The sequence below is a fragment of the Dermacentor andersoni genome, chromosome 10 (genome assembly GCF_023375885.2).
Source record: "Dermacentor andersoni chromosome 10, qqDerAnde1_hic_scaffold, whole genome shotgun sequence".
NCBI classification, from domain to species: Eukaryota; Metazoa; Arthropoda; class Arachnida; order Ixodida; family Ixodidae; genus Dermacentor; species Dermacentor andersoni.
This window is the reverse complement of record NC_092823.1, coordinates 102,822,228-102,847,749: the sequence shown is the minus strand read 5'-3', so window position 1 is coordinate 102,847,749 and position 25,522 is coordinate 102,822,228. Positions and strand designations below refer to the sequence as shown.

At 47.7% G+C, this 25,522-nt stretch overlaps 1 long non-coding RNA gene across 1 annotated transcript in view; it reads right to left on the bottom strand.

Moving 5' to 3' along the window:
* LOC140213575 (uncharacterized) overlaps nt 1–25,522 on the bottom strand; it is a 238,418-nt gene that overhangs the window by 197,571 nt on the left and 15,325 nt on the right. Inside the window, exon 2 of the long non-coding RNA XR_011890453.1 lies at nt 2,153–2,211. This is a non-coding gene — a long non-coding RNA (uncharacterized lncRNA). The remainder of the gene's footprint in view (nt 1–2,152; nt 2,212–25,522) is intronic.

Genomic DNA, 25,522 nt, shown 5'->3' with positions numbered 1-25,522 from the left:
CGACAGACATCTTGTCCAAATTTGTCGTTGGACCATTAACTGAAAAGATTACATTGGAACCTTCGCCTGATCCTCGTCATCAGCCTGATAGTCTGAAGGTTCTCAACAAGTTTTTCTATGTGAGCGGACTGGACAGGAAACTTTGAAGAGTCTTGGAGCGTGCAAGATTTTCCCCATTTTCATCCTCATAATCAACGTCTTCTCTATGCTTTGTGTCTCCACCCTTTCCTCTTCCCCTACGTCGAGCAGCAGGTGAGAACATTGATTCAAGCTGACCTCACGGCGTTTCTATCATAATAAATCAATACATCTACGGTCTTAGTATTGGCGTACCAACAAGCACACAGTGTCACTATGGTTTATAAAGACGAAGTCAACATTGCATCACCATCACGTAATTGATAAGGACATCAGGTTGTATTTATGTGTGAACCTATGTGAACCTGTAATAAACGGTTCGAAGCAAGCGAAATGAACTGACAAAGAAGGCTTCGATACGAGACGACAACGAACGAAAACGAAAAAAAACATACGTTAAGAAAGGTTGGCCGTAAAACATGTAAACCATGAAAAGCTTAGGTTTAAGATTGCGACACCAGAAACAAATTTGACGGGACAATATTTCACGGCAACACGGTCGCACTATACGCGAGACATTACGGTTCAGCCAGTGCACTTCAAAACATCAGACGAGGCCTCGTTCAGTCTCGCTCCCGCGGGACAAAACAAACCATCGTGCTTGAAGTCGTCTACAAAATAGCAAAAGAAGAATGAAAAAAAAAAAACAGCACGGATAACACGCGCCTTTGTCAAGAAACTGGCCGTGCTTTAGAGACACTCTGCTCCGGAAACAACGAAGTAATACATTTCGTATTCTCGTGATTGATGTTGTTTTTGCGCAACGCTACACCGCTAAGCCAACTGCGCTTGCCAAACGGCCGTAACCGTCCCATTTGTATCGCTTGCGCCAGCTTTAGCCTTCCTTCGTGGCAACGTGGTCTGCCAGCATAGCGCTGCTGCTTCTCGAACATTCTCGTGATTGAAAGAGCGAGAGAGAGAAACAGATGGAAATGCTGATGAGGATTGAGAGGTTGACCTACAGCCGTATAAATGACTTTCAGTTTCAGGTTACGTCACTGCAAATGTCGAATATGAGCGCAACGAAAGACACAAAACAAAGGCAGTTACGTAAATGGAACGCACACGTACGAATCTTTGTGAAGGTTTTAGTGAATCCGTTTACGAAATTTCATATGATTATACGCAGTATGTTTATTGCCATGTCACATCGATGCAGTGTTGCCAGGAGGGCTAAGACGATGCACATAGATGTGGAACACGTATATAGATGTGTTTGCGTATTCTACCGTGTCTAACTTTCATCAAAGTGTTCAAAGGAAACAAAAAAGATATAAAAAGCATGAAGCAAGGTACAATTCTGGCAACCAAACACCATAGTTCTTAGAATCATATCTTGCACCGTGTCATTCGTCTTCTATTTTCTCCTAGAACACATTGGCTAACGTTAGTTAGGACACCCTATGTACCCCTTGCCTCATGGTGGTGCACGTATGTTCTGGAGGTTAGCCGAGAATAAGCACATACTCAGTAGCGCACTCATTTGACCAATAATGGGTATTGCCAATTTAAAAAAATAAAAGAAGTGGTTAAACATAATGTGATATTCTAATAAATTTATTTGTGCTTTATAGGTACCTGTAAGCCTACATTACATTCACAGGTTTTGTGTCATTTATTCTCTCATTACGTAGGAGAGATTGCGTTTTACAGCCTGTATTCAGAGCCATATAACCCGGTTCATTCGGCGAGACGACACCGATGAACGCGAAACACACGATAGTAGGCAAAGAAAGCCAACGCGTTTTTCTTTTTCGTGGTTGAGCTCTAGTATAAATTTTTTTTCGACATGGCTATAACAGGTGTGAAATTAATATATCCATCATGGGTACCTGGGTCACTCAGCATGAGACCGATAAGAAGTTGTTCTTGGCAGTAACCAACACTGCAAAAGTCTAGCGCTGATAGGTCAAATTCAATATTTAGTAAATATATATATATATACTAGAAATCGCAGGCATACGTTCGAAAGCCGTTTTCTACAGTCGTACATTACTGCAAGTTCCTGACTTACCAATGCAGCACTTCCCCATGGGACCGAGACGACTCGCATACCACCCAACGAATGCATTTCTGAAATAAGGGAAAGCATTATTCTATTGACATCTGCTTTCTTTTTTTTGCTCGTTTTCTTTTTTTACGGGACATTACAATAAAACATGAGCGACGCAGCAAGAAGGTGAAATTCTCAGCTGACCAGGTGAAACAGGCCAGAAAGGGAAAAGGCAGCGGTTTAAGGTAAAAAACAGGGCAAGAAAGAGCAATAAAACGCGTAGAAGTAAACATGTACACAAATTTACACGGTCTCACAAGCTCTGATATGGAAAAGAGAATTACCTCTACAATACCTGATTAAGAGTTGTGATGAGTATTTTCTCGGCGTCAGGACTGCCGGTAAGAAACTGCGCCTAACACCACTTGCTGTTCGTTTCCTATCCCCAGCGGCAGCATGGCAATAGAAGCAACGCATCTCCAGAGAGTAAGAGCCAATGCGGGTTAAAATTATTGAGCCAATGTCATCTTTCTTTCCCCGCCCCCATTCCCCATTACGCTGTGCCGTGCTCCCATATGGGCTGCAGAACTCAGTGTATTTCCCTCTCCCAAATCACGAAGAAGAAGAAGCAGAACGTCATGTACTGCCGGTACTCGGTGCAGCAGAACTCAATCTACTCGGGAGAGTGTGCTTGCTTGACTAGAATCAACATGAATACAGAGTTAACGTTAGTCCAGGTTAAAACGTCATAACTGTGATATGCGTAGTGGAATTTCGTTTACTTCGCTTGATCATGCTTTTCACCATGCTCTCTCTCAATGCACTTAAGATACGAACACTGTCGAGGCAACGTACATACATTAACTTGTGTACTCATACGAGGGCACAGGAAATGAATGCAGGCGGAGGCGTAAGAGCACGTCAATTTCAGGAACGCAACGAGTCGAGGCAATTTAGACATGTTCAAAGGAAGCAGCAGAAGTAACTGGACGAGTTGGGAGACACGGCATCATATGTTTGCGATGTGTAATCTATCGAATCCTTTTCTTTTCTTTCTTGTTTGTTTTTCACGTTACATTCTTTTTACCGATGGTTGAGTTGGTGGATGGGCTTATGTGATGGGTCCTGTGGAAAGCCGTAGCCTGCACTTGCCGCGCGGAATTTATTTAGGCTCGAGTCTTGTATGAACGCAACGTGTTTTAGGACTCCGGCAATGCGTTAGCTCTGGCAATATTTAGTCTGTGACATTATCTCTGCGAGAAGGCGCTGCGGCTGCATTATGCAAACATAGCTGACGCGCTTGTATGCAACATGCACTCTGAAAACTTAATATGTCTATCAAAAATCCACTATAAAAATAATGCAGAAGCCATCGAAAATAATTATCAATGTAAGCGAGTCGCCGAACGCTTCTCCAGTTACACAACGCTCTCCAAAAGGAATGATGCTCTTGAAGACGTGCATTGGTTGAGAGGAAGACATGTAGGTAGCGTTGGTTGTTTCATGGAGTAGTTGCGCAAAGAAACGAGCCGTTAACTAGCGCACCTGTAGAGGTAGTATAGGTGGCCCTATACAGATAAGCCGATTCATAATATTTGGGTTGCCTCGAGCGGCCCAAACACTGGCATGGAAAGCGACTGCCATCCTCGTCTTTAACTGCCGCCACAGGGAGAAAGGGTGGTGGGAGAATGAGGCTCGCCACACAGGAAGCAGCAATCTAACAATGTAATCGATTCGATTCAGAAAGATAATTCTGGACCGCATATCAAACATTTCGATTGATGAACTCCCCTCCCCCCCCCCCCCCCATCCCCGCAAAAGTAAGTGGCTCTGAACGACAGGATTGGAGACGCAGGCAAACGTAGACCTAGATTCCGAAATGGTGCTTGTAATATTTTTTTTTAAGTACTCGCCCAAACAAGAAAGCCATCCCCTCTGTGGAGGTTCAAAAGGAGGCCTGTGTACCTCGCTGCTTCAGGAATGGAGGAGGAGGCTAGCCTGACCACCGCTGCTCTTAAGCAGGCCACATTAGAACTTTTGCATTGTTCGTACGCTAACCGAATCCGTGTTTACGCGAACGGTTCGGTTGCGGAAAATTCGACGAGTGCCATTGGTATACCATCTCAATCGCTCGTCATCAAGTTCAAGACTTCACACATAACGATATCTACAGGTTCCGAACTGGCCGCTCTTCGTGCTGCTGTAGAATACATTGAAAAAGAACCGCCTAGCAAATGGGCAATATATTATGATTACAAAGCAGCCATCTGAAGCTTGCGATGTTTACGACGTCGTAATTACGAGCAGCTGGTGTCCAAAACCAACAAAATTTGTCATTGCGCTTCTGAACGAGGACATGACAATCTTTCAGTGGCTGCCGGGACATTGTGGCAGCGTTGGTAATCACCTCGCCGTTGACGCTGCCCTACGTGCCCAGGCTGGCGCACTGACACTGCTTATACCTTTATCGAGAGTAGACTCTGCAAGAGAACTTTGCAGTCTCGCTTGCACCATCACGTTCAGTTACTGGCATACACCACAGAACTCTAACCATCGTTTATACAGCCTTGACCCATCACTGAAACTGAAATTACCAGCAGACCTTTCACGTCGTGACGCAACACTCCTGTGTCGGCTGGGGGTAGGAGTAGCATTCACTAACTCCTACAGCCATCGTATTCAATGGCGGAGTCACTGATGTGCGCTAAGTGCAAGTGTGAAGACACCGTCAGTCATCATCTGTGCCACTGTTCTCGCTTCGATGACCAAGATGAAACTCTCCAGTGTGCCTTGAATAGACTGGATGATAGGCCGTTCAAAGAAGCAAAGACCTTGGGAGCCTGGCCACACAGTTAATTAGCCCAGAAAGCAATTCGAGCGCTTCTTGACTACCTGAAGGCAACAGACTTGAGTGCCTGACTGTAGACATCCTGCACTTAACTTAGTGCATGTGAAAGTGCGATATAGACACATGTATTCTCTCCCCCCCTTCCCCATCCCCCTCCCAACGTGTAGGGTAGCAAACTGGACTCAGTCTGGTTAACCTCCCTGCCTTTCCTTCCTCCCTTCACTCTCGCTGTCTCTAATTTTTTTTTCTAATTGTGACGGCACGATTTCGTAGCCAGACTTCCGCGTTCTCCTCTCATAATCTCGTTTCACATTCATTTAACACAATACAGATTCAAGTTAATTGACGTTACAAAATCATTACAAATACGGAGAAAAATATTAAGCATACCACGGTACTAAAAACTCAAATTAATTAGATTAGGTTGCTTTACGTGCCGAAATCACGATATGAGAGTGAGGCACGCCCTAGTTGGGGACTCCGGTCTAGTTTTGACAACCTGAGGATCTTTAACCTGCACCCAATGCAGAGGTGATCTCGCATTTGACCCGCATCCAAATGCAGCTGATGTGCCCGGGATTTAATACCACGCACTCCAGCGCTTAGCAGCGTAACACCGAAGGCACTATGCGCCACCACGGTGGATACTAAGAACTTGCACAAGGCGGTAAATCAAAATTTTATTTGGTATTCCTACGCATTACGTCTACTCGCTTTATTCGAACATAAAAGCTTAATAGACCCAACGCCAACTGCGCATGTACCACTATACGCTATCTCCTGCGTTTTCTTTATGCACAGACAACAGTCGTCCACCCATTTACCATAGAGCTTCGCGCAACGCGTCCGTTGAAATATTCAGCCAACGCTCACGTAAACCCCTTCGAGCAGGCAGAACACACCTTTGCACTGGAACAAATCGATAGCGTGCAACCGGAATTTTGGATGCACGAGGCGTTTTAGACGTCCCCCGCGGGCTTATGCCCTCCACCTGAGAACATTACCAAAGAGGAAAAAGGCTCCGCACCGAACTCGGAGATAAAGTAAGTGCGGGCGCAAAGGTGTAACGTTAAGTACCTCACGAAAGGCGTGCTACGCGCTCTGTTTATGTGCAGTTATAGTCGGCGGATATCATGGGGCAGACCCTACGGTTCCAGCCTGTGCTTCTCCCAAACTGTGCATTCGATTCGCTTGAAAAATGCACGAAATGCCGTTCCAGTTCTCAACTTCCCCTAAGACGACGCAGTGCCAGCAAGTGCGCTTTACAGCGATAGGCTCTGAACTTGCGTTTGGCAATGGTGAAAGAAAAAAGGAAACGTAGGTTTCATGTTTTATTGGCCTTAAGCCAAGTTTCCTAAGCTATCGGGCAAGCAGAAAAAAATAAGAAAGAAATGTCGTACGCACACGCGCGAGTCCTTTATAAGCGAAACATGTTTATGTTTGAAGCGTTTTCACTTGCCTTCTATGCAGCCCTTAACGCTCCTCGCTCAATTCACGCTCTGCTCTCACTTTGTTCTCCTGTTTCTACACCCGGCTGCTTTTGATATCGCCTTCATGAACTCTCTATAGCTGACTTCAATTTTCTGTTGCAGACTAATTAACGCGTTGCCTCTTGTTGTGCTTGTCTACTCGGTTACCTGCACACTGAAACACACGACTGTTGCCGTTACTGTGAGAAGAGACAATGCAGTGCCCTTTCCTATCCAGTCCCTTCTGGGCGTTTGGACAACCATATGTTTACATGTCCAGTGCCACGTGACCAGTGTCACAGATCCAGTGGCCCAAGTTATTATATAATCGGCAAGAGCAAAACTACAGAAACACCACCCTCAAGGGGAGGTAATAGACAAAGAAAGCTTCCCTTCGAATGGCATGGTCATTTGCCATTTTTGTTTTCTTTACGGAACCAAGTAAGGAGATGTCGGCCCCAGTAAACGGTCCCGGTTACTTATTTTTCAAAGGGTTGAAAACTGAGCTCGGACAATATACGCGGTAAAATTTTTGTCCTCATCAAGGGTCCTTGGTAGCCACTGCACTTGCTCAGCGGCTACGACGTTGCGTTGGTGAGCTCGAGGTCGTGGGTTCGATCCCTGTCTCGACGGCCGGCTTCCGAGGGGCACGCGACGCAGAAATCCAGCAGAATGCATCTCACGATGCACGTCGACGATAATTCGATCAGCAGCGAAGCAAGGACTGCATTGCGAACGCCGAAACGTGCAGGCATCGGGGCCCCTTTTTCGCTCTTCTTACTGTACACGCTGCGCCATCTGGCGACGGCGCCGTAACGTGTCCGCGTGACCCGGGCTCCAGTCTTCCGAGCATCGCACAAATTTAAAAAATAATTTTTGTCATTGCGTACGAGCACATCCCCATTGGCACATGCTCCGTTACCCAACGTAACGTCAAAGAGATTCAACAAAGAGCGGTACACACTAACTGGCACATACCGAGAATGGTATGTGCCAGCTGGTATCAGAGAGTTTCGTTGAAGAGCAGCACAGCCCGTGGGGCGCTACACACTAACTGGCACATACCGAGAACGGCATGTGCCAGTTGGTATCAGAGAGTTTCGTTGAAGAGCAGCACAGCCCGTGGGGCGGTACACACTACCTGTCACATACCGAGAACGGTATGTACCAGTTGGTATCAGAGAGTTTCGTTGAAGAGCAGCACAGCCCGTGTGGCGGTACACACTAACAGGCACATACCGAGAACGGTATGTGCCGGTATGTGCCTGATACCAACCGGCACATACCGAGAACGGTATGTGCCGGTTGGTATCAGAGAGTTTCGTTGAAGAGCAGTACAGCCCGTGTGGCGGTACACACTAACTGGCACATACCGAGAACGGTATGTGCCAGTTGGCGTGTACCGCCATACTGAGAACGGTATGTGCCAGTTGGTATCAGAGAGTTTCGTTGAAGAGTAGCAGAGCCCGTGGGGTGGTACACACTAGTTACAAATAGGGAGTCCCGGAAAGTTATTTAGTCTGCGTTAAAGAAGTCCAGGAGGGGTCTGAATTAGTCAGGAGTACCCCATTACGCCGTGCTTCGTAATCAGATGGTGGTTATGATTCGTAATAGATGAGAAATTGTTTGTTAAAAGGATGTGGTTTGTCCCGTGGCCAGCACCATTACTTTTTACGCGCTATGACGGAATCGCTGATGGCGACAAATGAAGTTTACTTTTTTTTTAGCGAATTTTCAGGTCGAGTTAGCATGAAATGAAACCTGTAAAAAATGAACTTTCATACTGTGCAACTCTTGTGTCAGATATTTTGGTGTTCACCACGTCGTCAAAATTTATGCAGTGTTTTCTACTACGGCTTCTCTCGTAGCTGTAGTTTGAGCTCGCTATTGTGTACAGAAATATCGTACAGCCTTAATGGCAAGGGTATTAGCCATTGAACACCAGGCAAATATTCGGTAATGTGTGACACGAAAAAGCAAAAAAGAAAGCAACGTTACAAAATCCGAACACCCGGAGCACACAGTTCCGTAACCTGGGCAGCGATCTTGTAGCGATGCCTTTCGCTTCATTCTGTGCCACTCTTTACCAACCAACCCTTCAAAGCCGGCTCATCTCTTTCATAACGAGGGCGGAGGGTCGCTCTGAGCTCTGATGAAGCAGGAAAAGAAATGGCATCGGAAAAGGTGGCGCAACAGAATCATGGCCCTGGTCAGCTGACCCAACTATCTGAATATTTCAACTCTTTGTCAAGCAGATCGTTCGAGTGCATGCCAAAACACACGATCTCTTCGGCTAATTGCGTACTTATCGAAACTCACGGTTCAGTTAAGAAACAAAGTAACGTATTCCCACGCAAGCTTCATTTATAGTCTCATTAATTCGCTTTAAAAATCTATTTAAGTGCTAGTGTTTTATTTGCCTGCAGAAACCAAGATATGATCATGAGGCACGCCCGAGTAGGAAGCTCGGGATTAATTTTGACCACCTGTGGTTCTTTAAAGTGCACCCAATGGGTTGTGCCCGCCATGGTGGCGTGGTGGCTACAGCGCTGGATCAGAACCCGACATCCCGATGGGAGCAAATTACAAAAACGCCCGTGTGCCAAAAGTTGGGTTCACGTTAAAGAATCCCGGGTGGTTGAAATTCTTCCAGAGCCCGCAACTATGGCGTGCCTGAATTGTATCGAAGTTTCGGCCCGTAACGCACTAGAATTACTTAAGGATGCACACAATGTATGGTACACGGGCGTTCTTGAATTCCGCCCTATAATTCACTTTCACTTCACAGTGTTCATGCGTAAGCATTCTTTGGCTACTTCCCGCGGAAGCCTGTCCGTCCGTCTCTAATGCGCGACACCACGCTCTCCATACATGGGGTCCTACGGGGGTATACGTAAGAATGTCTTGTGACTACGTATGAGTATTGAGATTTGTTACTATGACTACATACGTATTTATTCGCCTCGCTTTAAGAAAAAACACAAAAACACAAAAGACAAATGGAACCTCTGCCGACGAACCCCGCAGCGGGGTTCCCTAACCATTAAGCCACAATCGTACGCATGTTCGCCTCGTTCCAAAATACAGCCAAATAAAGTTTTACAACCACAACAGTAACAGCAGCAACAAGCCAGCCAGCCAGCCAGCCAGCCAACTCTTTAAACACTCAGCGCGTACACCCGATAACAATGAAAATCTGACGAAAACACTGACAATCGAACGAAAACAGTGACAATCCCACGAAAACAGTGACAACCTGACGAAAACACTGACAATCCAACGAGAACATTGACAATCCCACGAAAGCAGTCACAATTCCACGAAAAAAGCCACAATCCTACGAAAACAGTGACAATACGACAAAAACAGGGACAATCCGACGAACAAACTGGAATACATAGTGCAAGAAAGACACAGGGACAAGCAGGAACACGGGACGAGCGCTTACTTTCAACAATTCATTTATTGCAGCTGGTGAGCATATATATTGATACGTGTACTTATCTTTATCGGGCGACCACGTTTCGCCGCTTAACAAATGCAATCGCACAGCGCGGGACGCGCCTGCATGTATCCGACGTTTCTGGAAAGTTATCGATGCTTCTACCCGGCTGTCTGTTGTCGCCGAACCTTGTGTTATCTGATTTCATCGCGTAGCGCGAATGGTGTAGAACTTTGTGGAAAGCACGCGGGTCCAAACGATTAGTCTGGAACATTCGACGACTGCTCTATAAAAGCCGACGCGCTTGACCCGCTGAGCAGATTTTCGACGATCGCCGAGCGTGTTCGCCGCTATCGTTGCGCTATAAGTGTAGCCTGTTTTGTGGGCACAGGTTCGCCCAATAAAAAGTTAGTTTTCTTGTTCACAGTATTGCTACTGTGTTCTTTCTTCAACGTCACCACCACGTGACATCTGGTGGAGGTGCTTGTGCGTTCATGTACCGAACGCCCCCGCAAAGCCGCGATCCAAGCCCGAAGCCCGAGGACAAAACCGACACCGCCCAAGACCAGCGTGCTAGCCGCAGACTGCAAGGCCTGCCCCCAGAGCACGGACTTCTACCTGAGGCGACAAAGAAGATCGTGGTCAAGCCAATCTCAATGGCTGCCCCAGCGTCCCCCGTTATCCTACAACAACCCCGGGACCCACCGACCTTCCATGGAGCAGCGACTGAAGACCCGGAATCTTGGCTGGAGACCTACGAGCGAATCGCGACATTCAACAACTGGGACTCCGACGACAAGCTGCGGCATGTCTACTTCGCCTTAGAAGACGCCGCCAGAACGTGGTTTGAGAACAGGGAGTCGACCTTGACTACGTGGGACCTGTTCCGTAGCGGCTTCCTGTGCACCTTTACAAGTGTCGTGCGCAAGGAAAGGGCCGAAGCTATGCTGGACGCCCGAGTGCAGCTACCAAACGAAAACGTTGCTATCTTTACGGAAGAAATGACCCGTCTGTTCCGCCACGCCGACCCGGATATGGCCGAGGAAAAGAAAGTTCGCCTACTCATGCGTGGTGTGAAGGAGGAACTTTTCGCCGGGATGGTAAGAAGCCCACCGAAGACCGTCGAAGAGTTTCTTCGTGAGGCGACGAACATCGAGAAGACACTCGAAATGCGGAACCGGCAATTCAACCGCCGTACAAGCTCTACCCCCTACGCAGGAATTCAATCACTGACCACGGACGATCTGCGCGAGACCATCAGGGCCATTGTGCGCGAAGAACTGCGCAAGGTCTTGCCTTCGTCGCAGCCTCAAGTGGCTTCGATCGCCGACATCGTAAAAGAAGAGGTGCACCGATCGCTTGGAGTTCCTGAGGTGCAACCAGAACCACCGCAGCCTCAGCCACAAGCGATGAGCTACGCCGCCGTCGCCCGCCGTCAAGGTCCCTTTCCACTACCGCGCCAGGGCCCCGTCACGCCGCAATTCCGTCGACCACCACCGCCGCCGCCAGCACGCCCACCCGTCGCCCAGCGCAGCTACCCGAGGAAGACTGACGTTTGGCGCGCTCCTGACCACCGCCCGCTCTGCTACCACTGCGGAGAGGCAGGTCACGTCTACCGACGATGCCCATACCGAGAGATGGGACTGCGAGGTTTCGCCGTTAACGCGCCGCGTCCACGGCTTGGAGAGCGCCCACGTGACATCGCCGACTACCTCGCCGCTACTCAATGGAGCTCTCGACGACCGTCGCGTTCGCCATCACCAGGCCGCTACCTGTCGCCGCAGCGCCGACCATACAGTGGCCCAGCCCGGGGCCGGTCAGCGAGCCCATATCCGGAAAACTAAAAGCAGCAACCGATGGAGGTGCGGTTGCTGTTCGTCGAACTGACGAAGATCCTCCGCCGCCGACGAAAGCGCCAAAGAAACCATCTCGACGACATAATGACGACGCGCCGCCGTCCCGAGGAAGTCAGGAAGCCAAGACTGCACCGACGAAAGACGACTTCACGACGCGACGTACTAGCTTCAATTCAACACGACGCAGCCGTGATCCGACGCCAAGACCCAACTGCAACGCAAGACAAAGAACCACCGACCTCGACGTGCTTCTAGACGGCCACGCAGTCACCGCCTTAATCGACACAGGCGCGGATTACTCAGTCATGAGTGGACACATCGCCGTCCAGATGAAGAAGGTTAAGACTGCATGGGAAGGCCCTCAAATTCGGACCGCTGGAGGACACCTGATTACGCCGACAGGAATGTGCACGGCAAGAATTACCATTCACGACCGGATTTACCCTGTCACCTTCGTTATCCTCCAACAGTGTTCACGAGACGTCATTCTCGGTATGGACTTCCTGGACCAACACGGCGCAATCATCAACCTGAAGTCGAAGTCAATAACGCTGTCGGAAGATAAAGCGATACCGCCGGAGAGCCCTCGTAGTCACCACGCCTTGAATGTGCTCGAAGACCAAGTGAGCATCCCGCCCCGCTCCAGCATTGTTATTTCGATCGGCACCGAAATACCCGCTGACGTAGAAGGCGTCATCGAAGGCGACCAACGTCTACTGCTAGACCGTGAAATTTGCGTCGCAAGAGGGATCGCTCGACTGCATGGAGGGAAAACTGAAGTGTTGCTGACAAACTTCAGCCAGGAGTTCAAGCACCTCAACAAGGGCACGACGATCGCGTACATCGAGGAAATTCTGGAAACAAGTAATGCGTTTGTCCTCTCGGATTCCGCCGCATCTACCCCGACGACCATGGTTCCCGAACCAGACTACGACATTAATCCAAGTCTCCCAGTGATTAAGCAACAGCAGCTCAGAAGTCTGCTGCGACGATACAAAAGCTGCTTTTCAACGACATCGAGGATTCGACAAACACCAGTCGCCAAGCATCGCATAATCACCGAGGAGTACGCTCGACCACTCCGCCAAAGCCCTTACCGAGTTTCGCCGCGAGAACGCGAAGCTATAAGAGAACAAGTCGACGAAATGCTGCGCGACGACATCATCCAGCCGTCGAAAAGCCCATGGGCATCCCCTGTTGTCCTGGTGAAGAAAAAGGACGGAACCCTACGTTTCTGCGTCGATTATCGTCGTCTGAACAAGATCACGAAGAAGGACGTATACCCCCTTCCACGGATAGACGACGCATTGGATCGGCTCTGCAACGCTAAGTACTTCTCCTCGATGGACCTCAAGTCTGGCTATTGGCAAATAGAAGTCGACGAAAGAGATCGCGAAAAGACCGCCTTCATCACCCCAGACGGCCTCTACGAGTTCAAGGTTATGCCATTTGGACTGTGCTCGGCGCCTGCAACGTTCCAGCGCGTGATGGACACGGTTTTAGCGGGATTGAAATGGCAGACCTGTCTCGTTTACTTGGATGACGTCGTTGTATTCGCCGGAAATTTCGACGATCACCTTAGGCGGCTTGCCACAGTACTAGAGGCCATCAAGTCATCAGGGCTCACTCTGAAGCCAGAAAAATGCCGCTTCGCTTACGACGAGCTTCTGTTCCTAGGCCACGTCATCAGTAAATCCGGAGTACGCCCCGACCCCCAGAAAACAGCTGCCATCGCAAAGTTCCCGCAGCCCACCGACAAGAAGGCAGTGCGTAGATTCCTTGGCATGTACGTGTGCCTACTACAGGCGCTTTGTCAAAGACTTTTCACGCATCGCCGAGCCGTTGACACGTCTAACTAAATGTGATGTTGAGTTCAAGTGGGAAACGCCGCAGGCCGACGCATTTGAAGAACTCAAACGACGCATGCAGTCGCCGCCGGTACTTGCGCACTTCGACGAGTACGCCGATACAGAAATCCATACTGACGCCAGTAGCCTAGGCCTCGGTGCCGTTCTAGTCCAGAGGAGAAACGGAGTCGAACAGGTGATAGCTTACGCTAGCCGGTCGCTGTCAAAAGCGGAAGGCAACTATTCTACAACCGAAAGGGAATGCCTCGCCATCGTTTGGGCTACAGCTAAATTTCGCCCTTATCTTTATGGCAGGCCATTCAAAGTCGTAAGTGACCATCACGCGTTGTGTTGGCTAGCGAGTATAAAGGATCCTTCAGGACGACTGGCACGGTGGAGCCTCAGACTACAAGAATACGACATCACTGTAACCTACAAGTCAGGACGAAAACACTCCGATGCCGATTGCCTATCACGCGCCCCCATTGACCCGCCGCCGCAAGATGACGAAGATGACGCCTTCCTTGGCATGATAAGCGCGGAAGACTTCGCTGAACAGCAACGGGCAGACCCGGAGCTAAAAGGCCTGGTGGAATATTTGGAAGGGCACACCGACGTTGTCCCCAGGGCATTTAAGCGCGGATTATCTTCCTTCACGCTTCAAAACAATCTCCTCGTGAAGAAGAACTTTTCACCAGTCCGCGCCAACTACCTTCTTGTTGTCCCGTCAGGACTTCGTCCAGAAGTATTGCACGCCCTACATGACGATCCGACCGCTGGACACCTCGGTTTTTCCCGGACACTATCGAGGATACAAGAAAAGTATTATTGGCCGCGCCTGACCGCCGACGTCGCCCGTTATGTCGGAACATGCCGAGACTGTCAGCGACGCAAGACACCGCCGACAAGGCCAGCCGGATTACTACAGCCAATCGAGCCTCCTTGCCGACCATTTCAGCAGATCGGGATGGACTTGCTGGGACCCTTTCCGACGTCAACAACCGGAAATAAGTGGATCGTCGTGGCGACAGACTACCTCACCCGCTTCGCTGAAACTAAAGCACTGCCGAAAGGTAGCGCAGCCGAAGTGGCGAAATTCTTTGTCGAAAACATCCTGCTTCGACATGGCGCCCCAGAAGTCCTCATCACCGACAGAGGAACGGCCTTTACAGCGGAGCTCACCCAAGCCATTCTGAAATACAGTCAGACAAGGCACAGGAGAACCACGGCCTACCACCCGCAGACGAATGGTCTTACGGAGCGGCTGAATAAGACCCTCGCCGACATGCTAGCGATGTACGTCGACGTCGAACACAAGACCTGGGATGCCGTCCTGCCGTACGTAACATTCGCTTACAACACGGCGGTGCAAGAAACAACACAGATCACGCCGTTTAAGCTGGTTTACGGCAGGAACCCGACGACGACGCTCGACGCCATGCTGCCCCACGTCACTGACGAAGAGAATGTTGACGTCGCTAGCTATCTCCAGCGAGCCGAAGAAGCCCGACAGCTCGCCCGCCTACGGATCAAGAACCAACAGAGGACCGACAGCCGACACTACAACCTCCGACGACGCTTTGTTGAGTACCAGCCCGGCGACCGTGTTTGGGTTTGGACCCCGATACGCCTACGAGGACTCAGTGAGAAACTACTCCGACGCTATTTCGGACTCTACAAGGTCATCCGACGTATTGGCGCTCTGGACTATGAGGTCGTGCCAGACGGCATTTCGCATTCACAGCGGCGCCGCGCACGATCTGAAGTGGTCCACGTGGTGCGCCTTAAACCCTTTTACGGACGCTGACGAACTTCGTCATTTTGTTCTTTTCTTTGCTACGAGTGCTTTTGTTTATTACCTTCGTTTGTTTGCAGCATCGGGTCGATGCTTTTTAAGAGGGGGGTATTGATACGTGTACTTATCTTTATCGGGCGACCACGTTTCGCCGCTTAACAAATGCAATCGCACAGCGCGGGACGCGCCTGCATGTATCCGACGTTTCTGGAAAGTTATCGATGCTTCTACCCGGCTGTCTGTTGTCGCCGAACCTTGTGTTATCTGATTTCATCGCGTAGCGCGAATGGTGTAGAACTTTGTGGAAAGCACGCGGGTCCAAACGATTAGTCAGGAACATTCGACGACTGCTCTATAAAAGTCGACGCGCTTGACCCGCTGAGCAGATTTTCGACGATCGCCGAGCGGGTTCGCCGCTATCGTTGCGCTATAAGTGTAGCCTGTTTTGTGGGCACAGGTTCGCCCAATAAAAAGTTAGTTTTCTTGTTCACAGTATTGCTACTGTGTTCTTTCTTCAACGTCACCACCACGTGACAATATACTCATTGGGACGCCACTGCAATAGACACACTGAAGGGAAGGACTTTCTTGCGCTATGTATCCCAGTTCGTCCTTTCCTTCAGTGTGTCTATTGCGGTGGCGTCCCATTGAGTATATATATGCTCACCAGCTGCAATAAATCAATTGTTGAAAGCTAGCGCTCGTCCCGTGTTCCTGCTTGTCCCTGTGTCTTTCTTGCACTATGTATCCCAGTTTGTACGTATCCCACCAACACGCCCAAACTTCTTGCCTGCTAATCCGACGAAGACAGTCACAGTCCCACGAAAGCAGCCACAATCCTACGAAAACAGTGACAATCCTACGAAAACAGTGACAATCCGACGAAAACAGCGACAATCCGATGAAAACAGTCAGAATCCCACGAAAACAGTGACTATCTCCTGAAAACAGTCACAATCCCAAGGAAACTGTCACAGTCCCAGGAAAACAGTGACAATCCCACGAAAACAGTGACAATCTCACGAAGACAGTGACAATCCCACGAAACACACTGCACCGTCAAATATGATATCAAATCAATGCACGCCTGCCGCGATTTCATGACACTTGTATAAAAGCGACCACACGCAAGTAGACGCGGTGTATAATAATTCAAAGGAAAAATGTTCACCGATTAAACTGTTTTCAATTGATTCCCAATGCCTTCTTGGTGGCCTGCGCGCCATCTCTCCTACTGACAATATCGTTAGTCTCAAAAGTAAATGAAACCTATCATGAAATGGTATCGACCCCAAGAAATACTCTCACTAAAAAACGTCACAATAGAGAAGGCAAAGGAGCTTACAGTGTACCAGGCACCACATATCCTCAAAAACACAAAAATTTTATCGCACAGAAATGTACGCATCTCTTCAAAATAAATATATGACGAAAAATTCAAGCGAATGAAATACATTTACATGCAGTCTGTCTACACGCCACCATCATAGCATGAACGTAGCTATGATGGTGGCAAATAACTTCTGTTTAGGTTAATTGTTCTACGGTGAGTTACACAGGCACACTTGTAGGATCGTGAAGGCTGCGTTGTCGTGCTATTTATGATCAAGTCACTTGTATAACGAAGTATATTCGTGCTTTCTTGACCTTCGTATCGAGGCAGCTGAACTCTACAGAACGAAATTTTACCGACTGCAAGGTTGTCCAAAATTTGTTGTGCTGTTTTGTCTGCCCGTGAGCAAATAAATCTTTGCCCTAAAACTAAGAATAAAGTGACTGGTGAAGCCAGCACAGAAACAAGGTGCGAAGTGCCCCCAGTGCGAACGCCTTGACCTGTTCTCAAAGACGTTCACGACAAAGGCGTGACGGAAATTGAAGGACCGACAGCGCAGAACTAAAAGTTTCGTGGTTCCTTTTTTTTCACTGGAGGTCACACGGACGGTAATGGGCGCAGGCAACCACAACAGTGCTAAAGGAAGTGAGGCCTCCCTGTGTATGTGTTTACTTTTCATGTTTGCTTGTTCTGAGTCCCAGTTTTGTTTCTCGTTGAGACAACTAAACTTTCCGTTCTCGCCCTTGACCTGCGGATAGCATCTGTAGCTCTGCACTTCTTATTTGAGCAGTTGTCAGCATCGGAAAAGTACCAGGAATTGTTTCTCTTCAAATGGGTTTTGACAGACTAAGACAGGTAGACAAGAAAATAGCCGCAGAAACATATTCCCGACAATTAAAGTGGCCAAACCAAAACAAAGGAAAGAAAAAATGAATGAATAGAAATAACTAATTGGTAAAAGCAAAGAGAGAGGTACACACAAAAACCAAAAAAGAAGCAAGAAAATGCTTAATGGTAACCGGAAAGGATTCACTAAGCTACAGGTTTAGCAGCTACCTTTAGGCGTACAATATAACTAGGCCTGAAAGAAAGATAAAGAATGAGAGAGGGAAGGGCAGAGAATAAACACAAGCCGAGATATATCCATACTAACACAAACCCAAATCACGCTATCGCGCGATTAATACGATGTGGACGCTTATTATTTACTCCTGCATCTCACAGTAGTAAAGCCCGGATTGCAAGGATGCAAAAATGCAAGAAGGAAAGAAAGAAGGAAAGAAATAAAGAAGGAAGGAAAGAAAGAAAGAAGGAAAGAAAGAAAGAAAGAAGGAAAGAAAGAAAGAAAGAAAGAAAGAAAGAAAGAAAGAAAGAAAGAAAGAAAGAAAGAAAGAAAGAAAGAAAGAAAGAAAGAAAGAAAGAAAGAACAGAATAAGTTCCAAATAAGGCTGAAAAACAACTACGTATATACGATGCCCATAGCGAGAAAGCCTGGAATCAATTAATGACGGAAACAATGAGGGTATAAGGGATAAAACGTGGAACAACTGAATGAATTGGTCAGCGAGAGAAAGAAATTACATAAATAACCAAGGCACTAGCACCTACAGAAAAAACAAGTAAGCTTGAATGAATGAATGAACTGTTCAAGTAATGAGGGGCAAATGAGGGTTTCAAGTAAGTACCAAAAAAGTGAGAGGGAGGCAGGCAACTACATGGATCCGCAATCGCATGCTAAAGCTACCAGACCCTAAAGGCAAGTGAGCACCTACCATTGGCGTGTTTGAGAAGGCAATGTAGGAAGAAGCGAAGAAAGAAGGCAATGCAGGAAAAAAAAAATACAAACGAAGCCTGGAAGCACACTGACCATCAAAGTCGGCACGTATACAGTGCAAGCCGCAATCAGGGGCCAACACGAGCACATTCCTCGCCGTTCCCAAAACCTATTTACGCGCGCGTCTTGGCATGCCGACGTCTCTGACGATGAGTGGGTTTCCTAGAGAGGAAGCGCGGCAATGACTGACCACCTGGAGGCAATCTCCGCTTCTGGGAGTCTTCTTTCTGCTTGGCCCTCGTCGTGAAAGGAATCCCTGTACACCCGAAGTGCTAAGTTATGTTAGCTTTATTCTGAGCAAACGAGGTACAGTTCGAGAGTGATAGAGATGAGTCTATTAGGCATTCTCGGTGACGCCTATGAAGCCCGCGTAGGCTCCTCGAATGTACTGAAACGGTGGTCCTCAAATGCTGACTAATGGCTGAACGGAAAGACAGCTTACAGCTTACTACCTGCGGTTTACAAAATACTATGGTTAGTACTGTCTCGTCGTTCGCGAATGCGCCGGCATGCCCTGCATCGCTGAAAGACTGGCTACTTGTGGGATATGAGAATTCGTTGCTCTAGATCCCGTGCATATGCGAGAAGCGGAACGTGCGAGGATTTCATAACGGGTGTCGTCCGCTAACGCCGCTATGGAACTGTTGTAACACTACTTCTATAACACCCAAATGAGGCCACCGATATAACGCAGCATAGAAAGCCAGAAGTTGGACGTAATTTCCTGTAAATGCAGTCAGGTATAGCCTACATGCTCCTACAGGCTCTACATGCTCTACGCGGGACATGCTCCTGCATGACGCGTTCTTTAAGCGTTTCTAAGGATACTTACCCAGCGTTTGTTGTTTTACTGAGTATTTCAGCCCTGAACGTTGTAGTTAACCGGCACACCAGTTGAGCGGTGTGCTGGTATTGGTGGCTATACGTATAAGACGGTTCATTATTTGTGCGTTTGTCTGCAGTGAGAGCGCCGGCGTAGAAGGCTCGTCCTCCTCTCCCGCCGTAAGTACCCTCTCCCACAGCCGCCACGTGGGAGAGGGTACTTACGAGGGCATAAGGTGAGGACTGACCTTCTGGAGCGCTCCGCCACATCTTCAGATGCCACGAAGTTCTCGTGTACGTGGGTCTCGGAAAGCTGGTTCTAGTTCAGGCACGCCCCGTAACTTGGCAGCGCGAGAGCACGGGCCTTTGCCGACGCAGGGGGTGTGTCACCCTCCCCCCCCTCACTCCAAAAAAAAAAAAGTCACACTGAAAAGGTTAATATGTGCATCAGCACCGAATGATGAGAAAACGATGAATGGCCCTGCTCAAGCCCTAGTTTGCGTGTTCACAGCTTACAAAACTCACACTGCCAGCAGGATCGAGGGGTCGTATTGAATATTTCAGACGAAGAGAAAGAACGTAATCACGAACATAATGACGGTTTAAGTCTGATTCTGCCCAGCACCGCCACGTGAAGTGTCTGCTGCCAATGGAGCCGAATGAATGCTGGCGTTGTTAACATATGCTACTCTGAAAAGCCTCCACGCTTGCTTTGGTTAGATTGTAGATATCGTCCGCACGTACAATTAGTAGAGACTTTTAGCTTGTACGCTATTCCGGTAAACGGGAGCGGTTTTGGCGGATTACCGGATGGTCGGGGCGTAAACGTGAGCGGTGAAGCCGCCTGGTGTTGTAGAGCTCAACCAGACAAACGCATAGTTAAAACTGCAGTAACTCACCATATCCTGCTTCGCCACCCGTGCAAATTGTTGGCAGCGGCGTAATTGTGAACACGATTACGCCACTGTCGAAAATTTACGCCAGCAGCTAAGCAGAATATAGTAATTAGCTCTGTGTTTGTGTGGTTGAGCTTTGCGCCACCAGCTGGCGCCACCAATCTGGCCGCTCACGTTGGCGCGTGCGTCTATTTGTCGTACAAAAATCCCTCACGTGACCTGATCCTAGGTGCCCAGGGACAGCATCGTTTAGGGATTTAGGGATTTTTGAGAAGGCGCGATGCTGGCGCCGAGCGATGCCGTGGCGTGTTCGTCCTCGGCGTGATCGTTCTCTGGACCGCGCGTTGTTCAACATTGCTCATGTGATTGTACGTGCGTTGCTTGTGTGTTGGTTGTAGGTTCTGTGTTACTTGGCGGAAAGCCGTGAGTAGTGGTGGTGCGGCAGTGCGGCTTTGGCCTCGGTGAGGTCTGGCAGTACAGAATCTGCGTTGTGTGACCCGTGCTTTCTTGAGAACCCGGCGGTGGTGACAATTGAAATAATGAAGTGGCCTAGCGCCTTGGCAGCGAACCGCGATGTGGCGTCGCCGTGTCCGACTTTGCTTAGCGGACATCGAGGGATGTGCTGCTCGCTGCAAGTCATGTAAATGCAACTGCGTCGACCGCCTACTGTTCAGCGCTGAATGTGTGTTTGGTGTGCTGTGCTTGAAACGAGTGGTGCAGCCGTGCAGAGGGGGTGGCGGAGTAGCAGAGTGGCTTAGGGGCTCCGTTTGCGAATTCAGACATGTGCTCCCGTCTTGGTCTCATTAGCGGCTGTTGCGGGATTGTGGTGTGCTAGCTCCTTGCCTAGTATGAAGTGATGTGAAAGCACAATTTTTATTAAGGGGACAAGATGTTGCCGAGATGGTTGCAGCACAGCTTCTTTTTTTTTCTTCTTCCAGGCACCTTTTCTACTTGAAGCTTCCATTGCAGTGTTTCGAGCCTCTTTGAACCAGCACGTAGTGTATATAAAAATTGGACACTGATTGGGAACATCACCTAAGTTCATGCCTATCTATAGTAAAAAGATGTAGCATGACCAGACAAAATAAAGGAAGGGGGTGGGCTGCAGCAATACTAAGTGTTAAATGGTGCTTTATCCTTTCCCTGAGTTTTCTGTTCTTGTGCTTTTTATGGATCCTCCTCAGTAACCACGCGAGTGCCGAACTTGAGCTTATTGGTTTCAAGTCTCATGGTTGTTACTAACAGAACAGTGTGATAAACAAACAAGGGCTTCGAGGCATCCGTTCACCTTGCTTGCCTCATGGTGCTGCTTCATAAGCACCGTGAGCATCCAGGCCAACTAGGAAGGGAGGTTTGTTGCAATCACTTCTGAACTGTATTGCCACCAAGCCAACAGTGCTCTCAATGACAGGTTTTGGACAGTAGAATGCTTGCACCCAGCAAAATCATAAGAAGGAAGCATTCAGGATGTGCAAATTGGGCTTTTGAAGTTGGCAGCATTACTGAAGAGGCTTTGCCCATCTGCCCTCTTTATGGACACACAAAGATGATTTCCTCTTTAAGAGGGATTGTTTCAGAGGTCGTTACATGCAACAGTGTTGGGTGTTTAGTAGCTTGTCTTTGCCCACTGTTAATAATCTGTTCCTTCTCCAGTGCCCCTGTGAAGTGCCTACTTTTTGGACACAATGTGCTCTCCATGCATGCGTGCATGTTTAGCTTGTAAAGACGTCTATTACCCCTTGCCTCAGGCTGGTCCTTGCTGATGTCATCCAAGAAGGCATTGGGGAGTATGGCAATGTACACTTACAAAACACTGTTGATACCAGTGAAATCAAATTAATGGAGCTGCTGTTCTTTTTTTTGTCCACTCCATCCTTGTTAGTTACAATGAGCAATGTCCGAACAGAAGGCATATGTAGTTGGTCGTGCATAGCCTGCGCACTAAGACTTGTTGGCATGTTATGGCCTTAGCACAGTGTTTAGATGTAAAAACCTTCTGATGTGTTGATGACTTCCTTCTCTTTATCATACTTTGCTAGATGGAGCCAGCAAGTGGGTCAACCAGATGTTCAACAGCTTTTCCCACTAGTTTTCCCAAGTCTCCTTTACCAGGGTGCTGCTCATAGATATCTGTTTTCTTGACCTTGCACTGCACTTCAACCATGGCCACACCTGCTAAACCTATAGCATGCGATCAAAAAAGTGCTATAAATCATGTTCCTCCAAACTCGTGACATGTGCTACAAGGCCTTGAGGAACACCCTCATTTATTTACACCCTCATCATACTGTACGAAGCTTCGCATGATAAGTGCGACAATTAACATCTGCTGGTTTTTCAGTGTTATTCCTGTCCAGTTTGCTGAAAGCTATCCTGACTGTTTCAAAAGCAAACGAGCACTGCTGGACAAGAAGTGCTTAAACAAGGGTCGCTATAACCACATATGTCACACGAAATGAAGAAGGCCACTGAGTACACAGGCGGTTTACTTCATATCCAACAAGCTTGGTTTTCCCTTTGCTAGTGAGTAAGCTCAACTTGCCCCGAATACATGGCCTGTGACAAACTATGTGCCACATGCTGTGTCCCCTGCAAAGCTGAAGATGTGTATGAGACCCTGACACCCTGCAGCGGCTTCTACACTGGGCAACCAGGCTGCTATAAAAACGACTGCCTTTACTAATATGCTAATAACATGAAAACGGGCAGAAATTTGGCTATTAATTGGACCCAACTGCAGGTGCAAGCCACTCTTCCACCAGATGTGTGTTGTTCACAGAAACTGGAGCTATATAAATGCAGATAAAAACAATTATGTTTGAAAGTAGCAGAGTTGAACTATATTTTGCACAAGCAGTGTTACCTGCAGTGCTGGTACCTTATAGCCACAATTCATGGCTGCATCACTATGCAAAGGCACTATTCTTGAATTATTAACTTCTATTTATGGTGGCCATATATAGCAATTACATATCATCCACATTGTGTACAATATGGTTAAATGTCAATTATGATAGCCATTCCTAATCTGAAATGCTACAAAAGAGCAAATATAGGCAACAGATTGCAATTCAAAGACAGAACCAGTGCACAGGATAAGTGACAGACTTCCTTTTATTGAAAAAGAAATGTCACATGTGTCATGCCACCAGCAGTGGGCAGCAATCTTTCAAGCTTGGGTGACAGAGGCAAAACTTAGTAAAATGCTACAATCACGCTGTAAAACGGCCTTGGACACAAAAAAAATGACATCATATTGTACAGAATGAAAGGGCAAGACTCCATCTAAGAAGTCTATGGCACCACATACTTGACATGGTGTAAAAAATGTTGACATGCCCTACCCATAAAGAAAAAGCAACAAACACAGAAAACACGCCTTAAATGCAATGTGCAGTGTCTGAAACCAAGAATAAACAACCCGAAAAAGGCTTCGTTAAGGCTTTCAGCAATTCAAATTGTCAAACTGTCTCATCACTTCTTAATGAATCTGCACAGGTGAAAATGAAGGAAGGAAAGCCCAATAGCAGGGCTGCAGAAAATGTCACCGAATAAATATACTTTGCTTACCAACGATACCTGTGGTTTAGTTGTGGTCTGTGTATAAACTAATTGTGTATAGACTTTTCTTGTTTAGAATGGTTTAGCGGATAGGGAAAAAATGACCATAAGGGCACCAGGTGTATGCATAGTCTACGCACGAAAAGCCACTGCTTTCTTACTTTTATTTTTTTTCTCTCTACTACTATGCATGAGTATTTAAGTGCCTTAATAGCATTGCTACCATCCTACTGCAAAACACAAAATTGGGCAAGTTGTGGCATAAAGAAAATTGCAGTTTCACACATAATGTGAAACAATGATGCAGTAGCTGGTGAAATATGCGCAGGAAGCTTACTTCATTCAGCGTTTGGTGAACACTTGCCAATGCAAGTCGGTAATCTTCAAAAGTAAAATAAGTAAGAGTCGTATTTATTTGTGGGAGTTGTTCCTCCCAGTGTTGAAGTGGAAAGACTCTGCTTTTCTTCCTCCTCTTTCATATCCGGACTTGGCCACTGCTCTACACCGAAACAACCCTTTAGCTTCTTACTGCTGAATTCGTTTTGGTGTTCTCAAATATATATTTGGGCTACCCATTGCTAAGTCTCGCGCTTAATCAAAGAATGAAACAATGAAATGAATTATTTCTCAAAGAGCATGTGCAGTCCAGCCAAAAGCAGGGGCAAGAATCCGCATTGTGCTCCTGCATTGAAGGTGAATAACACGTACCATAATGGCGAATGTGCTTTAGTAAGCTTCCCTGCAATATTAATTTGTAATGTACAAAGAATTGTGAATGAAGCTTACTACGAGCACAGATGCACTTGCAAATTATGTCACAATTGAAAATAATGAGCACAGTGTAAACCTATGTGCCATTTCCACTCTTAGTATGCTTTACTGCATGATGCTTATTTACACCCCTGTACTGCGGTGTAGCAAGCTACAAAAGAAACGTTGCATAATTAAGCTTTTTACGATTATCTTTCTCGCAATACACTAATATTTCGCGGTGAAGCCTAAGCAATGTACTGCGGTGAAACATACTAAAAGTGAAAAGGGGCCACTGTCACTGGACATAATAAGAGTTCTTTAATTATACACTCGCGCACCCGCTGCCTCTCAGGTCGCCTAAGTGGACATACTATGCTGGCTGATAGCGGCCCCCTCCCACTTTTAGTATGCTTCACCGCGTAACTAAAATGTACTGCGGCGAAGAAGCAGTACATTTGTATTGAGTGAATAAACAAATGGTTTTTACAACAGTACAGCAATAAACGCGCACCATGCATCAGTCTACCACACGGAAGAGCGTCGCAACATACGGTAGCTGATTCACACAGACATGTGTTTATGTTTACGTTCGCACTCCTTGCGTAATACGACTCCCAGAACTTCCACAATAGAGCGCAATTTACAGCACACAAACGCAAAGAACACAGACATACGTCTCGTTTTCAACTCGGCCGTCATGCAAATGACATATAGCGCGGAAAAACGTGAACATGCTGTGTGTTAGCGTCGTAAACTTCATACTAGGCAAGGAGCTAGCACACCACAATCCCGCGACAGCCGCTAATGAGACCAAGACGGGAGCACATGTCTGTGAACACGCAAACGGAGCCCCTAAGCCACTCTGCTCCTTCGCATTCCCTCTGCACGGCTGCACCACTCGTTTCAAGCACAGCACACCAAACACGCACTCACTG